This window comes from Branchiostoma floridae, chromosome 1, assembly GCF_000003815.2.
Source record: "Branchiostoma floridae strain S238N-H82 chromosome 1, Bfl_VNyyK, whole genome shotgun sequence".
NCBI classification, from domain to species: domain Eukaryota; kingdom Metazoa; phylum Chordata; class Leptocardii; order Amphioxiformes; family Branchiostomatidae; genus Branchiostoma; species Branchiostoma floridae.
In genome coordinates, this window is record NC_049979.1 from 21,699,015 (window position 1) to 21,726,129 (window position 27,115).

General features: G+C 39.5%; 1 protein-coding gene across 2 annotated transcripts in view; it reads right to left on the reverse strand.

Annotated features, from left to right (window-relative positions):
- LOC118429692 (angiopoietin-related protein 7-like) overlaps positions 1-23,193 on the reverse strand; it is a 49,241-nt gene extending 26,048 nt beyond the window's left edge. The window contains exon 1 of one of the 2 annotated variants that reach the window (XM_035840294.1): positions 22,660-23,193. The gene's annotated coding sequence lies outside the window, so the exon portion shown is untranslated. Of the gene's footprint in view, positions 1-5,095; positions 5,445-22,659 lie in introns of those variants that run through there. The other variant, XM_035840302.1, reaches the window with a different exon arrangement.
- Positions 23,194-27,115: the final 3,922 nt, after the last annotated feature.

The window sequence follows — 27,115 nt, forward strand, 5'->3', positions numbered from 1 at the left end:
GTTATGAAGGCGAGTAATACTCTGAAGTACATCGTTCTTTGATGTTCGAGCTGGTGTCTAATTAAAGCAAGATAGTCGACAGTAGTCATTTTTTCGCGGGTTAGATATTTTACGGGTGGAATACGAACGTATGCGAAAACTATTATGACGTAGATTTAGTCGCATGCATACATACATACATACATACATACATACATACATACATACATACATACATACATGCATACATACATACATACATACATACATACATACATACATACATACATGCATACATACATACATACATACATACATACATATAGACAAACACTCATACATACATGCAAATAATTTTCATGTCTAAGATAACAACACATGAAGACGACTACGATAAAGTACATATGACACCTGCAAGTGTATCCAACTATCATATTCTCCTCCGGATTGCCAGTTGTACCATCAACTATGTGACTCAAAACCGGAGCCAAGGGCTTATAAATCCCACATGATGTGAGATTTGATAAGATAGTCCGTTAACACCTTTACTGGCGTATTATTGGTCCTGCCGGCATTATATCTATAGTGCTGATTATGATGTCGTTTGTCATCTCTCTGCTGTCCTTTCAGTCAACTTACGCTTCTTGACGTTTGGGTACTTACAATTGTAATGTAGTCCCTGAGGCGAGTAGCACAGTGTTATTTCCTCAGTTCTATACAACATTTCATACCACTCATAACTTTACATTCACTTTGTCATGTTATGTGGAATGTCGGAGTTTTTAACTGGCAGTTAGAAGCCCAAAATGGGAAGGTTTTTCATAACCATTGGTATTGGCAGCATTTTATTTTTATAGATTGTCCAAATCAAACTGGAACTTTCGTGACAAATTCTACGGATAAACCTCTTCAATGGCTCGATATATGTGGCGTTGCCTTATCCTTAAGAAATCAAATAAATGCCGCCAGGTGCATAAATCCCAACGATTCCACACACAATCTCTGCAAGATACTAAATTCCCGGCAGTCCTGCCATATGTAAACAGGTTTAAAATAGAATCTAGTGGTGCCATTCAGGCGAAAACACGACTGTAGGTACAGGAATATGTTGTCTGTTGTAACCATGCATGCAAACGTCGAGAACAACGAGATTTAACTAACAGTTGTATAAAGCATCGTGTACCTACCAGTGACGTCATACATGTTTTCTCTTCCGCAGACTCTGGTGACTGGCTAACTGTATATACTCCACATAAGGAAGCGTAGCAACATCTTTTTCACGCCCTTAACATTTCCTCCAAAACTCTTGAGGTATTTCTAGCATTAGACACTTTTATAACGTACTTTGTCTGCGTGCCTGCCGAGCGTTGAGGCACCATAGATAACGCGTTCATCGTTCTATCCATCACTCCGAGAGATACCTCGACTCATGCCGAATTCTATTACACACCTGCTTAGACCGGGAGGGAAGCAAGCATTACTCATTGAACCTGAACATTACGGTCGTCACCATCCCTGTTTGGTGTTAGTTCCACCAGAGATGCTGTGCTAAGGGATCTGGCAAGCTCGTTAGGGGGTCTCTATCCGTCACGAGATTACGACCTGGCGCTCTCACATTCCCGCCTTCTCGACTAATCAATGTAATCGTGGGGAGGAGCGCTGCAATGGTGCTTGAAGTGTGCGGTATGACGTGCTTCATAACATGCAGTGAATCACACTCTTGCATGGTCCAAGTTGAGTGTATATTCTTGCATGCAATTTCCTTTCATGCGTTAGGTCTAGCCTCAACATTGTAATATTGGGGCGGGAGCAAGGAATGAATGAGGCGCTTCATAACAAAGAGTTATATTCTTGTTTCAAGCCAAGTCTATATCCACACGAGTTCCTGTCCTGGATCTGGTCTCGCCCACACATTTTCATCGCTGGGAGGAGTGCTTCAAATGTGATACTATAGTAATAAATTGTACGAAATGAGACGGTTCATAACCTTCAGTTACTAACACTCTTGTTTCGTGCCAAGTCTATATCCACGCAAGTTCCTGTCATGCGTTTCTTCTCGCCTACACATTGTAATCTTGGGGAGGAGTGCTTCAACGACGTTTCAAGTGTACGATAAGAGAATGTTCATAATGTTCAGTGAACTACACTCTTGTTTTAAGTCTATGTCTTTGCGATTTCCTGCCATGGTCTCCTAGTGTGCATCTGGAGCCACACAGATAAAGAGGTGCTGATTGCACTACTGTCATGATAAGCTGTAACTGGCTCCACACGGATGTAGACAATCCTTTTCTACACAAGCCTATCATTAAACCTCGCAGTCTATCAGCTGTGTAATGAGATCCTGCTTTCACAGGGAGACTGGAAGTCGCTGGAAATGGGCTTATTGTTCTGCTGTATGAGGCATTCATGGGCATTGTGTATGCGGAGGCAGATAGCTAACGTCGTCTCTCGGATTTCTCTCCCATTGAATGCAGGGCGCAGCGGATAAAAACGTGTCAAGCGGAATTCATGGCTACATCCCCTCAGATCACAACGTACTTTCATGAGGAAGTGACATCAGCCTACTTTTGGATATTCGGATACATATATTTTTCCTATGTACTGGCACTGCAAAACTCCGTCCTTCCCCAAAACGACGACTATACAGAGACCAAAATCTGATTTGTGTTATTGATAATTGAAAAATGATGCAAAATGTAAATGTATGTTTAAAAGACCACAAATAAAATACACTAAACATAAAAAATTGTCTTTATCTTGGACATTCGTCGAGCGATCTGCCAAATGTTTGGCTGTCAACCGGGCGCATCCTCCATTGGAAAGGGTCCGGATCCGTGGAATTATGCAGCTTGATTTCTCTTGTACGGTATGCAAGTTTAAAGACCTGTTATGGATTTTTCAGCGCGAATCTGATCAAAGATCTACGATTACATTGAATAAAACGTAAATGTAGACGATAGTAGTTCAGATTTACAGGGGACGTTTACAAGAACTGAATTGACAACTGGACGAGTCAATAGTGGCGAAGAAATACAGCATGTATGGTGTGATAAGAAATAAGATCACGTTGAATAAAACGCAAATGTAGACGACGGTAGTTCACATTTACAGGGGACGTTTACAAGAAGTGAATTGACAACTGGACGAGTTAATAGTGGCAAAGAATTACGGCATGTACTGTATGATGTGTTGAGAAATAAAACGCTATAGAATTGGCATTAGGAATATACGATAACTTTCCATCAACTAAATGGTCCGACAGATATATATGGATGTAACTCACACAGGCTTTGGGACCTGTGAAATAGATATTTTTATACCTAACTATATGTATAACAGGATGTGATCTGTATAACCTGCAGATATTTTCTGGCATTTGACAACGAAATATTACACGACAGAGTGTGTTTTTGTAAAGAAAAACAAATATATGAACTGAAGTATGAAACCAACATATGTCTTAAGTTACAAAAACGTCCTAGAAATATTTTTCTAATCTTACGGAAAGACATGGTATCAATGTCAATTGCCTTTATTTTGCATGAGGACTTTTTTGTATCAACGTTGTTTAGCAATTAAGTCGAAAGTCAGATTGCCGGGCAATTTTGATTATGGCATAAGCCTATCAAATATGAGGTTACTGGGGTAGGAAATGACTGCTCTTATGGACCTGTCATTGTATATCACTGACAGTTAGACTGAGAAACACGTGACTACCATCGATTGACCTATTTTGTACCGGAGGAATTTTTACAATAAAGGGACTGGCGTTCCCTTTGACCAAACTGAGTTCCCAAGACGCTGCTCCATGTTATTACACACTTCTATATGTTATTACACACATGGTTACTATTACGTGAAGCAGCCATTCTACTCCACGTCCGCTAAATGGAATCGGCCATGGTCGAATCACTGTAAGATTAGCAAAAGTCTCCGCCAACTGAATTTACATCTTAAGAAGTGTGCAAGCACATATTAAGAATATACGATAACATCCCATCAACTAAAAGGTCCGACAGATATATATGGATGCAACTCAGGCTTTGGGACCTGTGAAACAGACATAATTATACCTAACTACATATATTTTGTTCTAGTAAAGGCAACCTAAGCAATATCAGAGCCTTACAAGTGGAAATATTCTGAATAAGACAATTTGACATTGACATCTACTGCACCATATTCTCACGGTAACATCATTTTTTTCATACTGGGTGGTTTAAAATGGCGCAGAAACAATTAATCTTCACGAAAAGGTCTTAAATATTGCAGCCCCCCCCCCCCCCAAATAAGGCCTTGGTCCAGCCAGTGACCATATATGCACCGTTTTTAACTGCTCAAAGCATGAAGAAATTATGTAAATATGGGGATATTTTGAAGTAAATGTCAATACCATATACAGATTAACTCATCCAGAATATTTCCATTTTTAACGCTCCAAAATTGCTTAAGTTACTTTGGAAAAGAGATACACAAAGGTGAAGAAATATCTTACACGTTGTGCAGAAAATATTCACTACAGACATGTACACACATGACTATGAATTGTATGGGTTAGCTGACTTGTTATTGGCTAATTGACCCTGCTAAGAATACTAGAGCTAGATTCTCTGTGAAGTTTGATCTTTTTTATATCTGCATTATCGGGTAAAACATAAAAACGGCACTATATTCTTGGCTCATATAAGCCAAGGACAAGTATGACGTTTTATGACGCCAATCTAAATAGCCTTCAAGTAAGGAGGTCCAAATTGTGGCCTAAGATTGACTCAGCTCTGACGGTGCCGTGTTCAAAGTGTATCAAGCGAGGGAAATATATTACACCCATCTATTCTGAGAGCTCAGTGGCTTTCAAGCCACGCACACGTGGCGCTGTAATTGTTGTCTGGGGGAGGCCGCATCCGTTGGGATTTTCAAATGAATACGAACTGCAAAAAATAAGTTCTAGATGTATACCCCATTTTGTGTAAGGTAGGGGTTTCTACTAGATGTCCTTTTTCAGTCGCTCGAACAATTTCTGAATACAATATGCAAGGCGGCACATGTCCATCTACGAAAGAAAGCCATCCCAACGTACACTCAACAAACTTAAAAATCGATCAATACACCAACAGACCTTTCTTAATGATGCTCGTTGTCTTCCCATCTTCAAGGCGCAAGGAAAAACATTTCCTCTCCGCGAATCCTTCCTCACGCCTCCTCCTTCTCCTCCCCCAGCAGGTACCGTGCTGCGGCAGCTTCCGATCCGCCACTTAACGACTTCTCCAGGTCCATCCGAATCTACCCGTCCCGCAATCCTTTAGTAAACATAACCTGAGGCTTCTCGGTGTCTCTTCCAATCGCCTGATGCTCCGGAAGGTTCAGCTAGATTGGTCCGTCCCGCCCACGCCGCGGCTATTGATGACGGTAGGCTGTGAAGCGGACCCAAGTACATTAACATTCCTCCCTCCCGTGTCGTCTGCGGCCATATGTTACAGGACATCGAGGACAGGCTCTGACAGGATAGCATAATCACCTAAAGAACATCGATACCATAATAGCGGTTGTCGGTGGCATATATATCCCGCTATAATCACGCCCATGATGCCTACTGTCGAAGGAAGAAGATCACGCTGTGTTCTTTCGAAATAGAGACAAATGGCTTTAGCATTAACAGCAAAGTGCACGGGTACATTTTTGTGAACGCGGCACTTAACTACTGCTACTCGTCTTATCTACATGGCTGATCTGACAGAAACATGTTACCGAAATAGAATACTTCAAATCCACTCCTTGGTATGTTGTGCCATCGTAAAAAGAAACCTATAGCTACTTGTAAATATTCCAATCATATATAGTGGAGGTGTCAAAGTGAACGGCGAAATCTATCTTAGTAGCTGCTGGCAAATTCACTACACACAATTGTCGCAACGAACAAGATATTATATGAGTCAAGCCGCAAATATGTGGTCGTTAAGCTGTCAACAAGAGACCTGCAGGAATATTAAGGGTGTGGCCTACCATCCGTGAAAGTCAAGTCCTGTATCTAGTAAAAAATGAGAGAGCGCTACCAGTCAGAAAATGTAAACTGCTAAACGTGCAGTTTATACATTCTATTACTCTTGATAAAACGAACAGCTTGTCATAAATTGGTAGTGAATACGGGACGTGCCTCAGTTGGAAATCAGCACTAGATCTCTCTCTTGCGTGAGCATAAAACCAAACTCATCTGTATCCCATTAATATCTCTTGCAGTTTCTTAAGATCGTGTCCCTCTACAGATATCTTTTTGCTGGTCGTTATCAATATATCGCTGAGGTACACAAAGGCAGCACTTGAAAATGTGACACTGCCGTGCACGGCATCAGCAGAAATCCATGACAAACATGGGACCCGTACTCCGGTAATGATTCTATCGAACTACATGGACGGGATGCAAGTTATTACACCGTTGACTGGAACAGGACCTGTTCTTCTCGTTTGGATGATGATAAAGTACATCACAGTCGATGATGAATAAACAATGATGCTCAAAGTGGGATTTGGTTTTGATGTATTTTCACCCACTCTTGTGGGAGACATCCATTGATAATGAATAATGGTAAGATAATTAGCGGTACAGGCAAAGGCTTCAAATTGCTTTATGAATGTATCGAGTGCGGGGAGTACTGCCCATCTAAGCATACTAAAGAGCAATACTCTGGTGATTGTTTCCCATTTTCACTGGAATCAGATTTAATTACTACTTCATCAAATGATTACCAACAGAAAATAGATTATGTAAGACACTATGTGGACGGAATATCAAATATATCAGAGTTTTATTACATTCTTTATAAGGTTAAGGTTATGCTCCAAACGCCATTTTGCTAACGCTTGGCATTTTTGCCTGACGTTGACCCTTCCCCCAGGAATCCGCAGTCTGGACATTGCCAAAACATAATTGCTCTATTAAATCCGCTCCGTTCTCTTAATGGACTTTCCTGAGCACAAACGCTGAGTGAGCCTGGGATAATTACGGCCCTTTTTTGTTACCAAAACCTCCACGTTCGAAAGGAATGTGTGGTTCAAACATCTCAGTTCTCGGCAGTACAAACGATCTCCTAATCCCACCCGGGTCCCAGGGCTGCCAAGCCGCCGAAGAGATAATTTGCTCTGGGCATTGCTTGTGGTTATGGTCTAACATTCAAATGCTAAAGTAAACGCGATTACGCTAAATCATCGCAATCAGGACTTAGCTATACGTTTCGTACGGACGTACATGGCATGGCAATAACGGCACACTCATTTTTCAGACGATGGCGTGCTGACTCTTAGACTATGTGCAATTTCATTTTGCAATGAGCGTCCTTTAAAAGGAGTCTACTCTTTGTCTTCGATACTGGTGGCGAGTGTTTCCATTTGCCATATGGTAATGTGCTAAACTCTTACAGTTGAAGACCCCCCAATCTTCCTAATGGAGGGACATGATGAACCAGACTTTGCTTACGTGAGGGGAATCTCTGAGGTCTTTCTTGAGGAAGGAAAAATGTAATAGGGATTTTCCGTAAGTCTACCACCCATGTCTTGTGTAGGCGTTCTAAATCTTCCACTACGGTTCACCCCAAGTGATTGTCTGAAGACGTCTTGACTCATTCAGCATCCTTCTCCTTATAAATGTTGTAGACGGCCTCATTCACGTTCCTTTCATAATTGGACAAGACTAGGGTCAAGGTATTCGGAGGTGATTTAGCGAATTATGCATCTTATCGGGTTGAAAGGTGTTCAGTTCATATTTTCCCGTGAATCGTCTTAGTAATGAGATCAATAGTGTCATTTTTATAAGACGAGGATAAAAGTATAATTTCAGTGACAAAAATGCTCAGGCTGGTATCATACAATTCTACTTATGCAAAGAAATTAAATCATTATGCAAAGAATTGAAATCATCTAAGTGGCAAGAGGAATCTACCAGATCCACCGATTAAGAAAATTCATTGACCCGATGAAAAATGAAGATCAACTATGAATTACAAAGTATAAACTTATATACTTACAAAACGGCAAAAAGTAACATAAGTAAATTTGTTATTTCTTTTTGCCCGGTGGGTCTAATCGTGAGTTTTAGCATCCTTGCTGATACTAAGCAATGCTTTATGTACTTACCTATGTTTGCACCTGCTTTGCAGTCGCAATAATGGAGTGTCTTGAAAGCTGTTGTACATTAGCAAGTAGATTTGAAACTTTCTACACAAAACATCGTATCTAATGAATGCATTCCATGGATATGTAAAATGTGGTAATTTGAATCATGGTATAAAAGAATACCTATTGTGTGTTTAAGTATAAAAATATCCATGGGGGGATAGGATGTGACACAGTCAACAAATATCACAAGACAAGCAAGTCCAATGAAGAAAGTACGTACTACCTTACTGGTATGCACTATTCGTTTAGCTCAGTCATATTACTGAATTACATTTTAAAATATGATAGTCACGTATCTGCGTGTAGCCATCCATGCAGCATACCGCATTTAGCCAGATGTCAGTGTAGAAAGAGTGATTATGAATTATCACAGCCATGTCATGATAGCGACCCCCCATTACTATCTGTACATATTTTGTCTCCCTCTGGCAGCAGCTTATCTGTTCTTCCTTTCACACGCAACAGAAAAATATGCACACTGAGGACATGACTCTCTGACTGGGTTTCAAAACGCATCCACGGATAAACATCATGGGGCTTAGTTATACGTGCTTTCTAATTTTCCGCAAAGCATTAAAGAGGTGTAAGCTTCCAGTAATTGACAAACTCCCTTTCAAAGGTGACGAATTCTCGGGGGTTATTGGTATCGTGTTCTCGACATAATCACTCAGTAATTAGTATCCTTGTAGTGATAGCCTTGTTGTTTTGGTATAACAGAAAGGGAGTGCTGTTGAATCATGGGATCCATTAGATTAAACCATTAGCCTGATTAATTTGTTGTTTTGACCAATGAGAGACTGAGGCAGTGCACGTGAAAGCTTCACAAGGTGAATTACGATAAGCGAATCGTCACGATCACATATAAAAGTGAATTGAAGGTGATACGAAAGGTTTTATTGGAAAGAATGGCTTCTAAATCGTAAAGAATTCTAGACGTGCCGCCTGTGAAATGATTGAAATTATGACTAGGTTATCATTGACATTTAACCTAGATAAACATGTACAGGATGCCAATTTTGATATGAAATAAAGTGGAACCTACTGGTAAAGAAGAGCTTCAGAATGCAAAGTAGTTACACAGCCTTCAAGAAGATGACAAACTAATTGCACATGTTTTAGTATTAATCCAATTTGAATGATATTACAGGTTATCATTAACACATAGCATGGGTAATAATAGCACTGAAATCCATTTGTGTTATACAGAACTAAGTGGTGGCTATTGCTTGTATGAATTTATATGACTAACTACTCTATGAAAAACTTATTTTTCTGTTATATGTATTTCAACTGAAGGGAAAACATAAGGTGGACGATTCACATAGTTTGTGATTCGACGTTCCTGATGATTCATAACTCTTCAGAGATAGAGATTGAAAACAAAAAAGCTAACAACTCTATATTGATAAGATTTTTAAAATGGTCATATCGACTCATATGTATATACAAATGTACGATCTAAATATCGCCTTCCCCCCTCCCCTGCTCTCTACTATATACCTACATTTTACATAACATTATGCATTATATAATTGTTTCCAGCTGTATTAACCTGCACGGTGCCTGTTTACGGAGAGGGCAGAAGAGATCTATGATATAGGATTATCCTGAAGGGGCATCAGGAAAATCTTCCAACTAGAAACTGGCATTGAAACCCCTAGCTTAACTAGGTGTTTATAAAGTCGCGTTTAGTAACTGATTTTGTCTGCATTTCAATGAACCCCCCAGTCTCAGTGCATCTACTTAGCTTATAATTACGAGACAATTAGTAGAAGTACATTAAAGACCTGCAAATATACGTCAGATTAAAGCTATTTTGACAAAACACAAATCTGAAATAATGAAAGAGCCATATGCTAGGACACGTGCATGTGCAATGACAAATAGGATATACAATGGTTATCTTAATGTTATCTTATACAATATACAGATTTACCTGCTCCTGCTTACGATCTCTGTGGGACTCTAACGAGATGTATGGAATTAAACAGCAATTAGCAGAGACTATAAAATGAAATTAACGACTCTATTTGTTACATGTACTGCCTCTTATCCGTGAAGTATTTCTTCAATGACAATGCTATTGCAGACAGCTTGTTTCAACGTGTAGTATCAATTTATGTTGTTTTATGTTTTATTTGTTCCATTTGTGTTCGTATCAGCAGACAGTTGCTTGAAATGATATCTCTTCTGTGAGTAGAAAGATGAAAACTGATGTAACGTGGATGCAAGGAAATAGTTTCTAATGTTTATATCAACTGCCATAACCATCCATTCTTTCATTCAATAATTTTTATGATTGCACTGTCTGAATGTGAAGTTCACAGAATTTCTCGTGGGAATAGCATAAAATATGCAGAAAGTACGTTGCTGAAGATAAAGCATACATCTCTAGCTGATAGTAATAATAATGAGTTAATTGCACATTCTTGCCCGAAGACTAATTGCATATAACAGTAAAATAATAAAAAGCGACATAAGTTATTTGCTTTGTGTTCTTTTTTGTTTCCTGAGACATAAAAAACGACAGATTCCATTTTTTTTAATGCGTGAGTTCAGATATAGTAAGGGGAAAGCTATTTTCTTCATGTCAGTAAAATTGGAAAAAAGTACAAGGTAAACATATTGAACAAGTACTTCAATCTTCCGTAACAACAGAAACTAAATAGGACTGTACAGCAAATATACCAGATATCTTGCGTTATTATTGAACCCAGCGTAGTTGCTTCCTTTGCAGTTTCAAAACAAATAGTACCATCACTAATGTTTCCAATGAACTATAGCCCCCCTATTATGCACCCCTTATCCTAAGCACTTGTACATAATTGATCCCATACTTGTAGACGTGTTATTTCGGTGCAAATGAGTGCGAATGTCTGTCCAAATTTTTCTTGCTAATGTCATACTCAAGGGGACTAAAATAATAACTTATTGTATGCAAAATACAATGTGGCCTACGACTACATTGAAAGGTCTTAAGAAACAAGACCGACAAAACATTGCAAAACGAGACAAGACGTCAAACGTTTAGAATAGGTTAAACAGAAATGGATTCAGACCAGCTGTTGTTTCTCCTTCAGTTTATTAATTTCTTTTATTCCTCTTGTGTACGATTTTGCTTTTAACTAGCATATTTTTTTGCTTTTAGCTAGCATAATTGCATACCCATTGGGCATGGGTATGCAATAAAGTTATTATTATTATAGAATTAGCAATGTCTAAAATTGGTATTTTAGTCGAATGTCTATTATTGAAGACATATGACGATGTGAAAGTGAATACTTATAGGGCACAAACAAAATGTAGTGTGAATATGTGTTTAGTGTTATGAAATGTGAAGGCTGTTTTATGCATATGAATAATCGTAATGACAAAGTACTTTGCTTTGAAACTGTATTATCTATCTCGCTTGCCAAGGGCGAATATATATTGTTAGAACATGTATCGAAGTACACATTCATCATGTGTTATAACAATGTATAAAATAATCCTAAAACAGGATATGAAAAAAATGCATTACTAGTTATTACATTATTCTATATATAGCAGCAGGGAGCTAACATGTTATTGCTAATGAAACTGACACCTATGGAGAAATAAGAATATGAAAAGATACTCTTACAGATAAAACTAATCAAGAGAAATAGCTTTCAATGTTTGTTGTGACTGCTTACTTTCCATGAGACGTTTTAAGTTGGCACTGTGGTTTGTGAATATTCCATGCTTTTCCTCTGGAGTTCATGTACATTGTCTTTCCTTGTCTTTCAATATGCAATGTAGACGGTTCGACTCAGGAGAGGTTTTCGCACACTTGAACCGTTTCAAATTAGTCGTTAACAACATTCCCGCTTCCTTGCACTTACAAATGGAGGAAGAAGCCGTTACAATATGATCAGTCGTTCTAACTTCGTTTATTCCTCGCCAAGCCTCTATATTTAGAAGGCCTCCAATAAAAATATTGGTATTTTAGTCCATTCCACTTGGTCGTACGCTCTTTGTGACCAGGCAATATCCTAGTTTATTTATAGGCCGAATGATCCGTCGTATGTAATGTGTTTCCGTCTTCATATTGCCCGGTGCAACATTGAAATGACAGTGACCTCTGGTTTAATGGCTCTCTACATCACCTATACTACAGGCTTGTTCCACTTTAGTTTCTCAATGATAGAACTTTGCTGCATCTATGCAGCAAGCAGAGTATGGGAACTCTTCTAATTACCGTTTGAATCCGCATGATGAACCTACCGATGATGATTACTGTTCATCATTGACGAAGATCTCTGTACATGATAATGTTTAGATTACGATGAAGTCATGCGCAATTGGCCGTGATGCAGGCAACTGGATATCACAATGGGCAGGACATAAATGCCTTTAATTGCCTATTGTCGAAAGAAGATATATCAGTATTGATTTTTTACAAGTGTGTTAGCGGACCGAATAGCCCACACAGACATAAAATATAGGTATGGTTTACATGTTCTGACTAGTAAGAGGATGCCTTAAGCCCCTCTTATACATATAGTCGACCATCGTATCATAACCACGTCGAACGATCCCTCATCCATTGTCGGGAGCTAGCTCGGCGCATTTAGTTACTGGCCGACATTGAAATATTCGGGAGTGAACGAAAGGTTTAGAATGGATTGAGAAAGAGTTGAGTATCAGTTGGCCAGTGATTGGGGAGTCTGCAGTTGTCGGGCAGTGGTCGGGATCCATTGCTGACTTATTCCTGATCACAACTAGTAAGCAATATAAAATGGTCTTTAGATCCTCAGACGATCTTTCTTGACTCACTCTCAACCGACTAAGACTAGAACGGATTACAACCACCCCCGACCTTCATACAACCTACATGTAACCAAAACACGGAAGAAGCTTAGACGCCATATTGACTAAAATCGTATCCCTTTCAGGGGCTTAACAAGGAAGTATGGATTATTCTTATTAAAACAAAAATGAACTGTCTTGTTATTCCCATCTTAATGCGTGAGAGTAATTGCCAATCAGTTGGGAATCAGATCCTGGGGGAGTCGGCAATCGACATGGTTGTAAGTGATTGTTGTTTTTCTTCTTCTAAACCTTTAATCATTCATTCATTAAAAAAGCTCAAATCGATCTCCAGGTCTCTTTTCATTGAGGTCATGAGGGAAGAAGGGAAGGAGCAGGGGTAGATAAGATATACAGAGCACTTCATTTAAGTCCTAATAAATCTTTCAACATGACTGAGAGTAGACTCGCAACCATTCAGGGCTAGTTCAGCAGTACTGGTTGTGAAATGGTTGAGAAACGGCTGGGCATGGTTGTCCCGGAAGATTTGCGTGGCGTAAAACTTGTCAGACTGCTCCCAACATACCACCAAACGTAGTTGGCCAACTGTTGGGGGCAATGTTAATCGGTTGGGGAAGGTCCCAAACATAAGAGTTGCTTTAGACCGATATGGCGATTGTTCGTTTTTTGTGGAGATTATTTGACTGTTGCAGGAGGGGGTGCGTTCCATCATCTGTTTAGACGGAGGGAGGTCGATGATGATGATTTGACTGGTAGTTGATTTTATAATTTTTCATGATTCTTTAACCATGTCCACAACCTATGATTTCACTTCAAACTTTAGAAAACTTTTGACTCGCTGCCAGACTCATACCCATTCGTTGGTTATGGCTACGAAAAACTAGGTGGCTTGTATCGACATGCAGCAACCCATGGACAATGACGAAGAGACCAATTTTCGAACCTACCTTGTTTTCTTGGCGTCAAGGGCGAGGGGGGTCGCCTTGATCAATTATTCATAAAGTTGGTAGTTGGGAATGAGGCGGAGGGTTATGTTAACAATGACCTGCTCCATTTCAACATAACTCTTTTGCTTCATTTAAACTACCAACTACATACACAACGGAGCCCTTTAGGTATGGTTAACAAAGACGTTTGACTAAGCAAGTGAGTATAGACTGCCAGGCTGCATTGGTGGTGTGAAAGGTGCAAGACAGTGAAATTTATGAATATCCGTACATTGAAGTTTGCTTTCATGTTCCATAGTGTTTGTAACGTAGCTATAGACATGAAAAGTAGAAGGAATGCACTATTGCAGTTTCAACCCAACTTGTGGCAATATGAACATTAGACCCAAAAACATTACCGTCATACGGGTACATGTATATGGGGTTTGTATTTTCAAGTCAACGTCCAAATAACGTGATTATTGACTCTGCAATTTACATCCGTACCTGACATTCAAGATAAGGTCTCATTTGCACCAAAGATGTGAACCAAGATGATGACTTTCCTTCAATCAACCTAAGTTGATTTACATACTGTACAATGTTGTACGTACATTATACACAGTACTTGTGTCGTTTGATGTTTGTTGTTCTTCCCCTCCATACCACTCCAACCAAGGGAACACAATTGCAAGAGTAGAGAGGTCAAGGTTGATCTTACTCGACTTTATTTGTCAAGGACATGGTCGTCCCAGGACGTTTGAAGGCAGTGTTCCCGCAGTATCTGCAGAACAGGCAGAATAAAGCTTTGGCACGAGTGAAGTCGACCAGCTGTCGTCTTATCTCCTATTGGGACCGGACTCCCTTTATGAATCTAACCATAATCAATAACTCCCTTCGTACCCGCCTCTGATGAAGTCCCCTGGCAGCATTAATGAAATTACAATCAATCCCACAGCGCTGGTGCAAATGCAAGGTTAAATTTCATCCTTAAGTCGGTAGGTCTCGTGAGAACGCACTCACTTCTCGTCTTTTTCTCTCTAAAGCTCATCGGGATACACCCAAATGCAACCCGCCGTTTTGTGGCTAGACAGAGAGAAGAGCCTAACTCCACCAGATGAGGGGATTATCTGGTATGCCTTCGAAGATGGGGAGGATATAAATGAATAGGTTGGATCAGGCAACAGTCATCAGCACTACTGCGATCGTAACAACCTTATTCATTATTCAGTCTTTTCACCACATATGCTCTGGTAGTCCTTATCTGCAGGAGTTGTGATTGTGGTAAAGATTGTAGTCATTGATGCTACAAGGAATGTATTAAGCTAAAATTCACCAAACAAAAGCGTTTCTTTCCCCGCTATATTCAATTCCGACTTAATTCCGTGCATTCTGACCCCCTGCCGTAGTTCCAAGCATTTCCCTAACTGATGCATGGTATTCATAATGGTTACTGACAGACACTTATATAATTACCATGGCAGCTAGCGTACTTAGCTGCTGGAAGGAAAGAGAGCTAGATTATTGCGGTTTGCTGGCCACTGCCACAGAAAGATGAAGGAAGCAGCTGTGGTGTCCAACTTGGCACTATGGATTCTAGCACATACGAGAATAAGACCAGGAAGACCCACCCCCCTTAACTACCTGTATGTCCTAAGGAAAGTTACTGGGTTGATGGAATGGTAAAGAACATGCAGGACATAACAAGGCATCTTGGTGACCATAATGGTTCGGGTAGCAGAGTAAGAGTGGCACTCGACATGGAAGATGTCAAGAAGATAGAATCAAAGCCTCATCATACATACCTCTTACAGTTACACGTCATATGGTCAACATCAAACGATGCTTCTTGACCTCTTTACACGTTGCATCTATTCAAGGTTTAGGTTTTTAACATCTTTCTATTAGCATGTCCCTTTGCCGGAATGCAATAATTGGATGGGTGTATTGTGACCGGGATGACTTCTCTAATCAGGCAAAACATTGCTTTATTTCACCTCCAGAACAGGGTCAGTATGTTAGTCAATACCTGCCAACGGCCATCATTTTCTTGGATGCACATCTGCCGTAGACCATCGTTCAATGTTGGTAGTCTACTACAAATGTGAGCGACATTTGACGATGTGTAGGATGTTAGACAGCAGATACAGACCTAAGACGGCATTTCTCAACTGAATTTTGTACGGCAGAAAATCCCTAGAGTGCCCTTACTGTGTAATCCAACGAGGATCATAAGGCGAATGTGATATCCGTCGGTTTGTATTGGCACCATGGCCAAGTAGCACTGGAGAATTCAGAGGATTCTTATCGTGACTATAGGTAATTTCAGTTGATCACCAGAGGGTCAACGTTATTGGACAAATTAGAACTATATTACTGCACGGGAGATAATGGCATCTTACCTTTCCTCGCCCGGTAAATTACTTGCAAAGGCAATGATGTGGAATCGATATTGCAGTGACCCAGTGTAGAGGTCCACACAAAGGTTAAACAAAGAATAGCCTCTTTCGCTTGCTTCAAAAGGCACTAATACCTTCCACTTGGAAACCTGATCTTGAATAACTGACTTCGACATGTTGACTTGTGGGTCGAGGATTATGGATACAGTCGTCAGGTGAATAGCATATCTAGATGTCATTCAAAGCAATGTTGTCCAAGCCTTTTGAAGATCATCGCCATCGACATAATCGACCATATTGCTCTTGTCTGATGAATTAATTAAGCAAGTAGGGCATCGGTTTATCGAATCTGTCAACAACGCGTCTTGTTCAATGGCAATAAACCTAGAGGCTATGCTTTGGATCAGTTAAACTATCTAAACTGGTAACTTAACTGTAAATTGTCCCAAAAAATAGCCATAAGGAAAAGTGTTAAAAGGCTTAGCAATGTATAATGCATATTATTGCATCTACCAATGTCACGGGGTCACGTGACGGGTTTCTGTGACAGTCGCCTGGCTTGACCTGGCCCCTGCGAAAACTGCACTTTAAAAGGCGGTCAAAAATTTATTCCTCATTCATCGGGTTTACTATTAACTTCAAAGTACTTGGTTGTGTGTACAGTTTTGATATCCACACGCTTTTCGACTATACTAATGGAGATGTCTTATACACATATGCACCAGGTAACCAAAAAATGTCTGTTTATTCATATTCATATTCATGAATATGTAGTTTAAACTACTTTTCCCTAAATGGTCTCCTTTTTACAACTGGGTTTTCATCTAATAACGGAGCTTTGTCTGTGACATGAAAGTAATTGATCATTTTTCTCTTAGTTTTATGTTAAAACTTCCTTTTAGTATCTTGTCATACAATGTTCGCAAGGTTAACTGACGCCAATTTTTAAGCTTATCAAGAAAAGAAAACATTTTCCCTTAACAACTCAATGTCAAACACATATCAGCCACTGGTGCTAAATATTTTTGCTTGCTAAGCCTCACTTCAGCTTCGATTCAGACAAGATTATCAACGTATTTTCTTGCTCTTGGACCAAAAAATTCACAACTTAAAAAAAGCTTTTGTTCACATCCCTAGCAGCCACCAGTGTGCACATCGTAAAGCATTGTACATCTATTTGTTCACTGGGATCAGTTGAAAATGAGATAGCAACGTTCTTTCCAAAAAAGGTTCCATGTTTGAGGGGAGCCACACCCAGAGTAGAATATAGAACCCATGGTATTTGTCGAAAAAGTAGGGGTCCATCCTAATGTGACTGTATCAAATCTTACAGTTTATTCTAATGCATGAGTGCAGCTTGTACCAAATCTACTGACTTTTAAAGTCATGTTTTCCGTTTAGCTAATTCACTGGAATGGCATAATTGATTCGTATTAATCATGATTCATTGATTGTCTTTCCTTAATACGTGAAAGTGCATGTGCTCAGAGCTGGGCTCAGGCCCCTTGATACCAGAACAATCACTTGAACATAAAGGTACTCTCACAAACGGGGCTCATATTTCTACATTGGTGGAGTACATGTGAGCCTTATTTAATTATGCATCATATTCAATCCTGATAAAAGGAGTACTAGTCCTTTGAGATACATGAAGATTCATTTCTATAGTGTCTAGTGACGATAAAAATCTAACGCTTCTTTGACATTTGAGATCCCTCTGTTTTTAAAAGCATATAATAAAAACAGCATTATAAAACAAGTGACATCTGGCGCATTCAATTAGTGAAGAAATGGACTAGGCCTTTAAAAAATTAGTTGTGTTTCGGGTTACGGTACTGAAAAAATAGGGTTGGTAAAAGCAGGTATTCTCTTTTTTATTAAGCTTTCGGTCAAGGTGGTCCAACAAAGGCAAGTATGTAAAAGTAAAATGCATAAGAAAAAGATATTTTAAAATCATATTGTGATCAAACAGATATAAGTTGTAGAAGCTTTAAAAACAATGGTCAAATAACATTAAATCATACTGCCAAACGGGTGAATCAAAAGTTTAACCTTAGCATGAGATGACACAGGAAACATAACAAGAGGAAGTCAATTTAAAATCAGGATTAAATTTGCATATCAATATTAGAAGCAGGCATAATTTCATGAAACTATCCAAATACATCTGTACGTCTTTGAGCTGATTTAGATTATCAGTACGGATGAATTTTCAACAATCCATATAGGTCGTACGATCGTCGTATACAATCTATAACTTCGGGCATTTTGGAGGACAACCAAACATGTACGTGTCTTATCAACATCAACTGCCCTGGTACTCAAAAGGCTGTTTTGGATCCTTCTCCGTGGTTGGATCTGTCACGATCTGCTTGGAAACCCTATGGCACCAAAATCGTACGACTATGGCACGACCTATGTGACCGCGCCCTCATACGACTCTAGAGCATTCTTTGATTAGTACCATTCTCGACACTTGAGACATAATACATTAACGGAAAATTTAGGCATTGCCTACTAAATTAATCTGTCAAATAATGTTCATTAAGTTCCGCAGACTCTGATAAGCCTACTGCACACGGCCATTCTGTCAGACATCTTCAATTTACCGCTGCGACTTCGATTTACTTCCGTTCCTTAAGTTTGGAAGGACCTCGACATAATAATCGATCTTTTTGCCGATAAGTCCGTCTGGAAAAGGAACAGTGTCTCGTAAGTCCGCTTTCTTCCGTAGTTTCCGGGGCTTGGGCCAACCCATTCGTTGACATTGTCACTGAGATTGTAAATTGTTCAGAGCAAGTGGATGAAAAATGTAAATAGCATTTCGTTAATTCATAACAAAACACAGAAAACGAATGATGTGCCTGAAAATGGCATACATAGTTGTTATTGTATTAATAGAGACCTTACAAAAGGGAGGCATGATTAACTCTTACTTACACAATAACACTCTTATTTACACAATCACAGCTCTATTTCCACCAACGTTTAGGTGACCGTCAGTCACCTTCATCAGGGCAATTCTGACTGGTTATAATTTCTTTACTCAGAAATGTTCCACCCTGATGAAACTATTTACAGAAGAAAACACAGGTATGTATTTAGACAGATTTGGTACGTTGTGGTGCATCAACAGATGCCTGTTGATGATCTTGGATGATTTATCAAATTTGCTTCGACGCTCCAAACCGCGAACGTCTTTAACGAAGCTGGTTTCACCCACCCGCCGTCACGTACACCAATTTGTACGGTGTTGAGTATGTCAATATAAATTTCAAGGTTATCTCTACTACCTCGCATGTTCACTTCTGCAAAACGGTACGTGACTATCGGTAAATTCTTACAACTTGAATCGACGGTAGTACATGTATAAATCTCAGATAAGGACTGAATCCTTTCACCATAAGAAATATTACAGAGTGACGTGTTGGTATTGTATGTGATCTATGGGCAAATCACTCGGTATCATTAGACCTTGTCTTATTATAATTGCATTATCCCTGACAATGATGGATAACAATGGCCATGGCCATGCACAATGCAGACATCTACATTTATCAGTTGGGTTCTTCATTGATTGATCACTGTATTAAATAAAAGTTGGCACAAGTTTGTTTTTTTTTACCTCCATGAAAAACTGAGGTATTATATTAAATCTGAAAGACATCAGATTTTCTCTGGCTAGAGGTAACAAAATCCAAACCTACTCTTAAATCAGGTTATTTTCCATGTACTGTTGTCATGTCCAATTTCTGAATATTGCCTGTATGGATTTCTTTGTACTTCATTCGATACGTAACTATATTTTGACTCATATACAGCTGTTGATACTATTTTGCAGTAGTTGTAGAATAAGATAGCCTTGTATTGTTGTTTAACCATACCATGTATACTGTTGTCATACACGGTACCATGTGTACTGTCGAGCAATAAAGTTGATCCATGCATGCATGCATTCATTTTTATCTGCTTGTATTAGGTCTATATGTGCTATATGATATTTGTGGTCAGCAAACTTTATATCATCTGGGAGGATGGTGATGATATTCATTTTGTGGGTAGGTTTTGGGAAGACGACGGCGCTCCTTGGTGCTGCAGCAGAGCTTCCGGTTCCTGTACCTTTTATCCTTATACATTGTATGACTTATGAGGGTTTTGAAATAATTTTATGTCAGGAAGAATTGACGTAAGTTGGGGTCTCCTGACAGCTTCTTTCAATTTTGTAACCTTTTACTAGAAACGAAATATAGCTGACTTGTGAACTCGTGATGGCTGGTACAATTTGGCTCAACCATCCTTTCATTTTGAACTTCAAATAGCAATAAAAATCCCCAGAGTTGTGTAATTTTTCCTTTTGCATTGGTATGGAAGGTAGCCAAACAAAAAGCAAATCAATTACCAGATGTTCAACGATTTTGAATTTAACGATGGCAATGGGTTGCGCCCACTGGACACAATGCTCTGTTCACCGCATTTGATTCAATATCAACAGTCAGCGTACGGAAATCCAGAGTCCTTCTGAGAAGAAGATAATCTTTATGAGAAAAGACATCAACGAAGATGTAGATATGATTTAATTGTGGACAATAGCCGGGAATGCACAACAATTGGGAGTGGAGTTTACCTCCAAAGATCGTTAATGCGATGGGCAGCCACAGGCACAGAACCACGGATTAATAGAATTCTAACGATTACCGCTGGGCAGGTGGATACTATTGACCCATCTAGGATTCTAAAAACAAAACACTGTCAGCAGTAAATTATTACATATATCAATAACGAATTTGGTGATGAAGGCATTGAATAGCAGATAGGGCAAGTTTCAATAATTCCACAGAGAGTACGTACTTGACATTGTTACGGCTCACTGTGTATCGCTTTCACACAAGAATAAACATGATTTTGGAGCACTATATTGGGGCAGCTCTGAAGGGAAAAGCAGCCGGCACTTAGATTTACCACACAATGAAACTGAACAATACGCAGTTGGCATTGAATAATCTACTAGTCTACCGGCATGCCCTAGTCTTTATTTCGTTACCTACACGTCCTTTGTGGGACTTGGTCAGCAGATGCTTTGAGTTCTGTACATGAGTTTCCACATGAAATTTAGAGCAGATGCTGATGCATAAAGAATATATCTATTCTTGGCCGGCTTCCATCAGAGGTCTCTTGGTAGTAGCATGATGGTAATAGTATGTAACATAACTTTATTGAAATATGTTAGTATATCAGAAGCAAGCCATTGTCTTCGATAGTACATGACATGTTATTGGATATAATGTCTTCTAAGTTACATTTGTTTCGAAGAAGTATGTATGAAGGTTTTCCACTTTCTTCCTCAAAGCCGGCAAGCGATGATCAATGAAGTTAATAAGATAGAGTAGAAAATGAGAATATTGATCAATTTGTATTAACATATAGAGCTTAATGCTTAAATTAATGAAGACCTTTATTGCACATTTTAATGCACATGTAGAGATTCTGTGAAAAGGCGATTATCATTACCAGACGATAATCTAGGTTGAGGCAGTAAATATATTGAAGTATGAGAATATATAGTTCCAACATCACTTACATATTGTCTGGTCTCACCATCAATGTAATTGACAAATGCCACACTATGTGCCAAAATGTCCACTCAGTAAAAAAAAACATAAACCTTGTCACACCAATCAAGTGAATAGTAATCTATTTTCGGCTCACGTTTGCAAAGATTTTGATTTCTCATCTTCTTTCATTAGGAAACAATAGAGATAGATGAAGACTTCGGTGAAGAACTTGTTTCATATTCTTTATCACCGCGGGCAGCTTGTTAACGGGCGGGTGATAAAACGTTATATCCAGTAACGAATATGAAGACTTATTATCGGTATAGATATGCATATGTGATAATGAAGGAAAGAAAACACGACGTTATTTCCTGGCACAGAGCTCGGGTGGTCTCTGCCAGAATCGTTGCATCAGAAGATGTTGCCAGAGGAACATGAGCCAAGCCGTGACGAAGTACCCAATTAAAGTGCTTGTACAAATTAAGAAAGCAAAACCTCCAGGCACATTACTGCCGAATTTGATTGCATTTTGCGGCCCTTACATACTTAATTGCCTGCATGCGAATGACTATAGATAAGCCTGCATTTTCGCAAAGTGGAGCAGACGCCTCAGGGCACGGAGTACGGATCCACACGGTTGAACTATAAATGTGCGTGAAACTGAAAAATCTTGTTCAAGAATAACCCCTCTAACATAATGCAATTGCCGTTCATTCATAATGTCCAATTACACACTATTCAAGGTCTAGACTATTACTTAATGTACATTTAGCAGATGATATAACATAGATAAATAATGCATCAAGTGTACTTCTTGTATCCAGTAGCTTATATAGAATCCCTTACCTCCGTCAACCTCACTAGAAAACGCAGCTTACTCTGGCCTGACATCGCCCCACATTCGCTAGTGGCTCATTTCCGCTTTACGCAGAACGGGAAACCGAAGAGAAATGTTTCTTCCCGCCGACGCTTGACATCTCCAAGATGGTCAGTCCGCCTTCTCAGAGTAAAGTCCCTTGCTAGGTACTCAGTCCTCTATTGTGCTGAACTAGAACCCGTATGGCATAAATGATGGTTGAACTGCCACCAGTCTGCTCGGCACATCACGGAGTCCTGAGGAAGGTGCCGCATCTGGTAGCAGCATCTGAAGGAGTATCTGCGCGGCAGCTGATGGTAAACCACATGACCTTCCAAGTAGGAGTGATAGCATGATGGGATGGCAAGTCGTAAAATCGGAGAGCGTCGGACCACGATATTTACTACAGGGGGCAGGCGGACCGGGAGCAAATGATCACGGGAGCGGGTCCAGCGTTGAGGCGTACTTGCAAAAGTGCTACGTGGTAGGAATTATCTAGCGTGCGCGCTGAATTTTGAATGTGAATACCGACACCCAATGATGTGGCCGTTAGTACAATCAGCCGCCCATTCTCAGTGTACACGTACTTAGCACATTACCAAGGCCACACGTGATAATGCTTTTTTCCCGGCTCGCTTTAGTAGTTGTCAGGACATTAGTCAACATCAAGTCATTTGTTCATCATGTTTTGATGTATGGGCCCTAGGCGCAATGGTTAACCAACTCCTGGTATAATTCACTGTAATGGCTGTATTTTTTTGGAACAAGCTTTTATATCATTGGGGAAAATTGATGGATTCAAGTGCAAATTGCTTGAAGTCATTTACCAGTGCCGTCGAGAGCTTTAGTGCTGGCCATTTTCACGGTCAGTTGATACCTCAGAGGAGTTGAAGATGGATTATAGTAGTGTGGGCAGACCCATGATTACTTACTCAGTATTCTTCAAGAAACCTGAGCCCCCGTGTCCCTCTCATTCTTCAAGGCCTTGGGTAAATCGATGAGAGCGAAGACAGCACACTCACTGCGAAGGTACAAATAGATAAGCTGAGAGTGAGGCGGTCTTATAGGTCGCAAGGTGTTCTTGTGGGTTAGGGATATTTACTTATAGTCTAATGGTTCTGAGTTCGAGCGCCTAGCAGAAGCCAATGTTGTACCCGTGGGAAAGACATTGTTTACATATTTTGGCACTTATCGTAAAAGAGAAATGGTGTTCCCGGGTGTGATTGGATTAACCCTTATAGTCTTACACAACTGGTGCGCATACAATACTGATGGCAGAAGAAAAGCGGATCCTGAGAAAAGAACTTTGCAACAGACCAGCTTACAGTTGTCCCAGTGGCAGAGACCTCCATTCTCGTATAGGACTGTTAAGTCATAGTCGAAGCTGTAGGCCTGATATCAATTAGGGTTTTACGATGTCAATATTGACCAAATGAGGCAATATACTCAACTGGTACGTACTGTGCGGTATTGGTTTGCTTCATCTACCGGATTTACGAAACAAACAAACAAGCAAAACGATACTTTCCAGGTGATCTAACTGACCAACCAGTAAAGTTCCCTCTCCTGATTAGTTATGCGAGTTTGTCCTCTTTCCATTTGGAGCGTGCACCAAGAGTCATATCGATATCACTAGATCACTCGGTTATGATACGAGAAAATAACAACCACCGCATCGATCGTAGCAACGCCAACAGGTAAGGTAACGGCCACGCGGTCAGAATCACTGCTGAGATCCGATTGCGCGATTAAAATTTAATTCTGCCCTAACGGAGAGGGACGGACACTCTTTTATCTCAGTCAGAAACAGGAAGGGCTACGTTCAAGACTCATTACAGGACAACGAGGTATGCTTCAGCCAAGGCATTAATTATTTCATCTTTGTGGTTTAGGCCAAAGTACGTAAATGTTTTGGGCGATATCCTTTGCAGGCTCCAAATCCTATGTAAGAGCCCACAGAAACAAGATGGAGAAAAGCAAGACCCCTAAATTTCTAAAATAGATATCTTAAACTATGTGACAAGCTAGAACATATTATCACAGCCAACAATTTGTTTATTCCCGTATCTATATCATAAGTACACAAAGTGACACTGGTTTGGCAGTCTAATATACCTCACAAGTGTCGAGACTTGAGACATAAAAATGATTTGGAAGCCCCTGGCAACTTGCTACGGTACTAAGCAAAAATTACGGTTAGATTTCTCAAGGCAGGCATGCTATAGCCGTAATTGTTTGGTGGTAGGAAGCTCTTGAGGCAGAGAATAAGTGGTTTAAGTTTGGAACCCCTAGCGTTATTGTAGCTTTTATTATACGACATGAGTCGGTTTATTTTCAGACTTTGGAAGAGAAATCAAGAAAGCGTTGGGATCGTGATATTTGGTATGTAGATATCCTAAAGAATGATTGATATAGTAAACTGATAATTATACAAATCAAAATCTAATTTTCATTAGTAATGCGAAAATTTCATAAACCCTTTCCGGTCCAAGATAGGCCTATTGTAACATGTAACTTAGAAAGAGAGTATTGATGAATAGAAAGCATGGATATGAAGATAGAGTTTTCATGTAATGATCACATTGTGGTAAACGGCGGGATTTTTATACTAGTGGTGTAACGTGAAGGTGAACATCGATGAATACAAATTATGCAAATGTTAGAATAGACTTTTTTCTAAAATTAAACTGCCAACTTCCGATTATATTTTGTATAGTGATGATCACTCTAAGCCCATTATGTAAATGATGACTTTATTTGCATAATAGATGCAAATTTGAAGAAGGTATGGGGTGGAATAGTAGTGTTTTGGCATGTTTACCAGTACTTATGTTTCTTGATTTCTCTTTTTTTTCTACGATTAGGCAATAATCGATACGTATGTCATGGATAGAATTTACATGTCATGGATAGAATCAGAAACATGATATTGAAGTCCACTTGAAGAAGAAAAATCAATATGACAGCCCCTTTTGTGTTAGGATTTTGTCAAAAGCTAGGCATTTTTATTATAGGTGGATCGGATAAGTATACCGTGTTTAGATGACAATTAACCCCTCTAAGACATCTAAGATGTTAAACTACATTGTCTAAGAATTTAGTACCGTACGGGTATATGTGAACTTCTCATGTTGTCATTATTATTCTAGTGGCAAAAGTTCACCCGCTCCAATAAAGAACAAAGCCGTATTACATTGTTTACGTCATTGCAACTATGGTCGATTATTTCTCTCAATCAACCAAGACCAAGATAAACTACCGGCGCTGGCTTTAGACATGCTACAGTTTTATATTCATTACAATCATTACAGAGGTGCACGTTAGCCATTCACTAAACGCGAGGTGTCTTGAACTCTGTCATTCTACAGCACATGTACAAAATGCCAAGAGGCACGGTAAAATAAGGAACGGTCGCAGACATGCACCTCGAATGAATTTCGGTACAGGCACAAACTAGATTAGATATTCCTGGTGTGCCCCAATATCGCCAATATAGAAGGCTTGAACATAACATTGCTTTCTAGCTGTAAATTACTAATGCGAAGCAACGCCCTGGACCATTTAAGATATGTTCAACGATTCTACAAGGTCGAAATTGATATTTCTTAAATTCTTTTTAGCAGGAAATATGAACACAGTGATGTCACATTTAAGCAGTGTCCTCAAGTTGACAGCATCACTGGAGAGACAAAAAATTAAAGTAAAAAAAGCTTACGTCTAAAGCAGAAAAACAGAATAAAATGAATACTATATCACATTGCTGATGCAACCACATTTTTGCAAAGCTTAGTAGAAGCAAATAGAAAGGTAACATTTGCAAGTCGTGTTTACCTTTACGCGGATTGATCTAACAAACCCTGTTCATTTTTAGACTCAGAACTTAGTGACAAGCTCATCCAGTTCTGTCTCTGTTCTGCCACTTGCTACCTAATTATAATGTAAGTCCGTATGGTTTCTGCAACCTGACCAGTAATCATGCCAGCCGTCTGACCCCATTGACCTTATCTATTTGAAGAAGAAAAGGAAGAAGAGAAAGAGAAATAAGAATCAGGGCAAAAACAATACGTTTACCTTTTCTGAGTGTAATCATAATGATTAAGTTACAATTCTAACACTTCATGAATAAGTTCTTACAGGTGAAGTCTAATAACAGGCTGAAAATTGCATTGCTTCACCCACGCAATTACTGGGTATTCCTGGGCAAGTGAGCTTGCATGAGTTCCCATTAATGATGCTCCTTTATATGATACCTCTTAGCTCTCAAGGAGATATATTTCAAGGTGATTATTCATGAATATCTACAAAGGTCACTGATAAGCTAGACATTTATCCATTATCATAAGCCTTACTCAACCGAATTCCAACTTAAATGTGCATTTTTCACAAGCATTATACAGTGGCTCATTGTATCAACAACCAATAAAGTGTCTCATTTACTATGGAAAT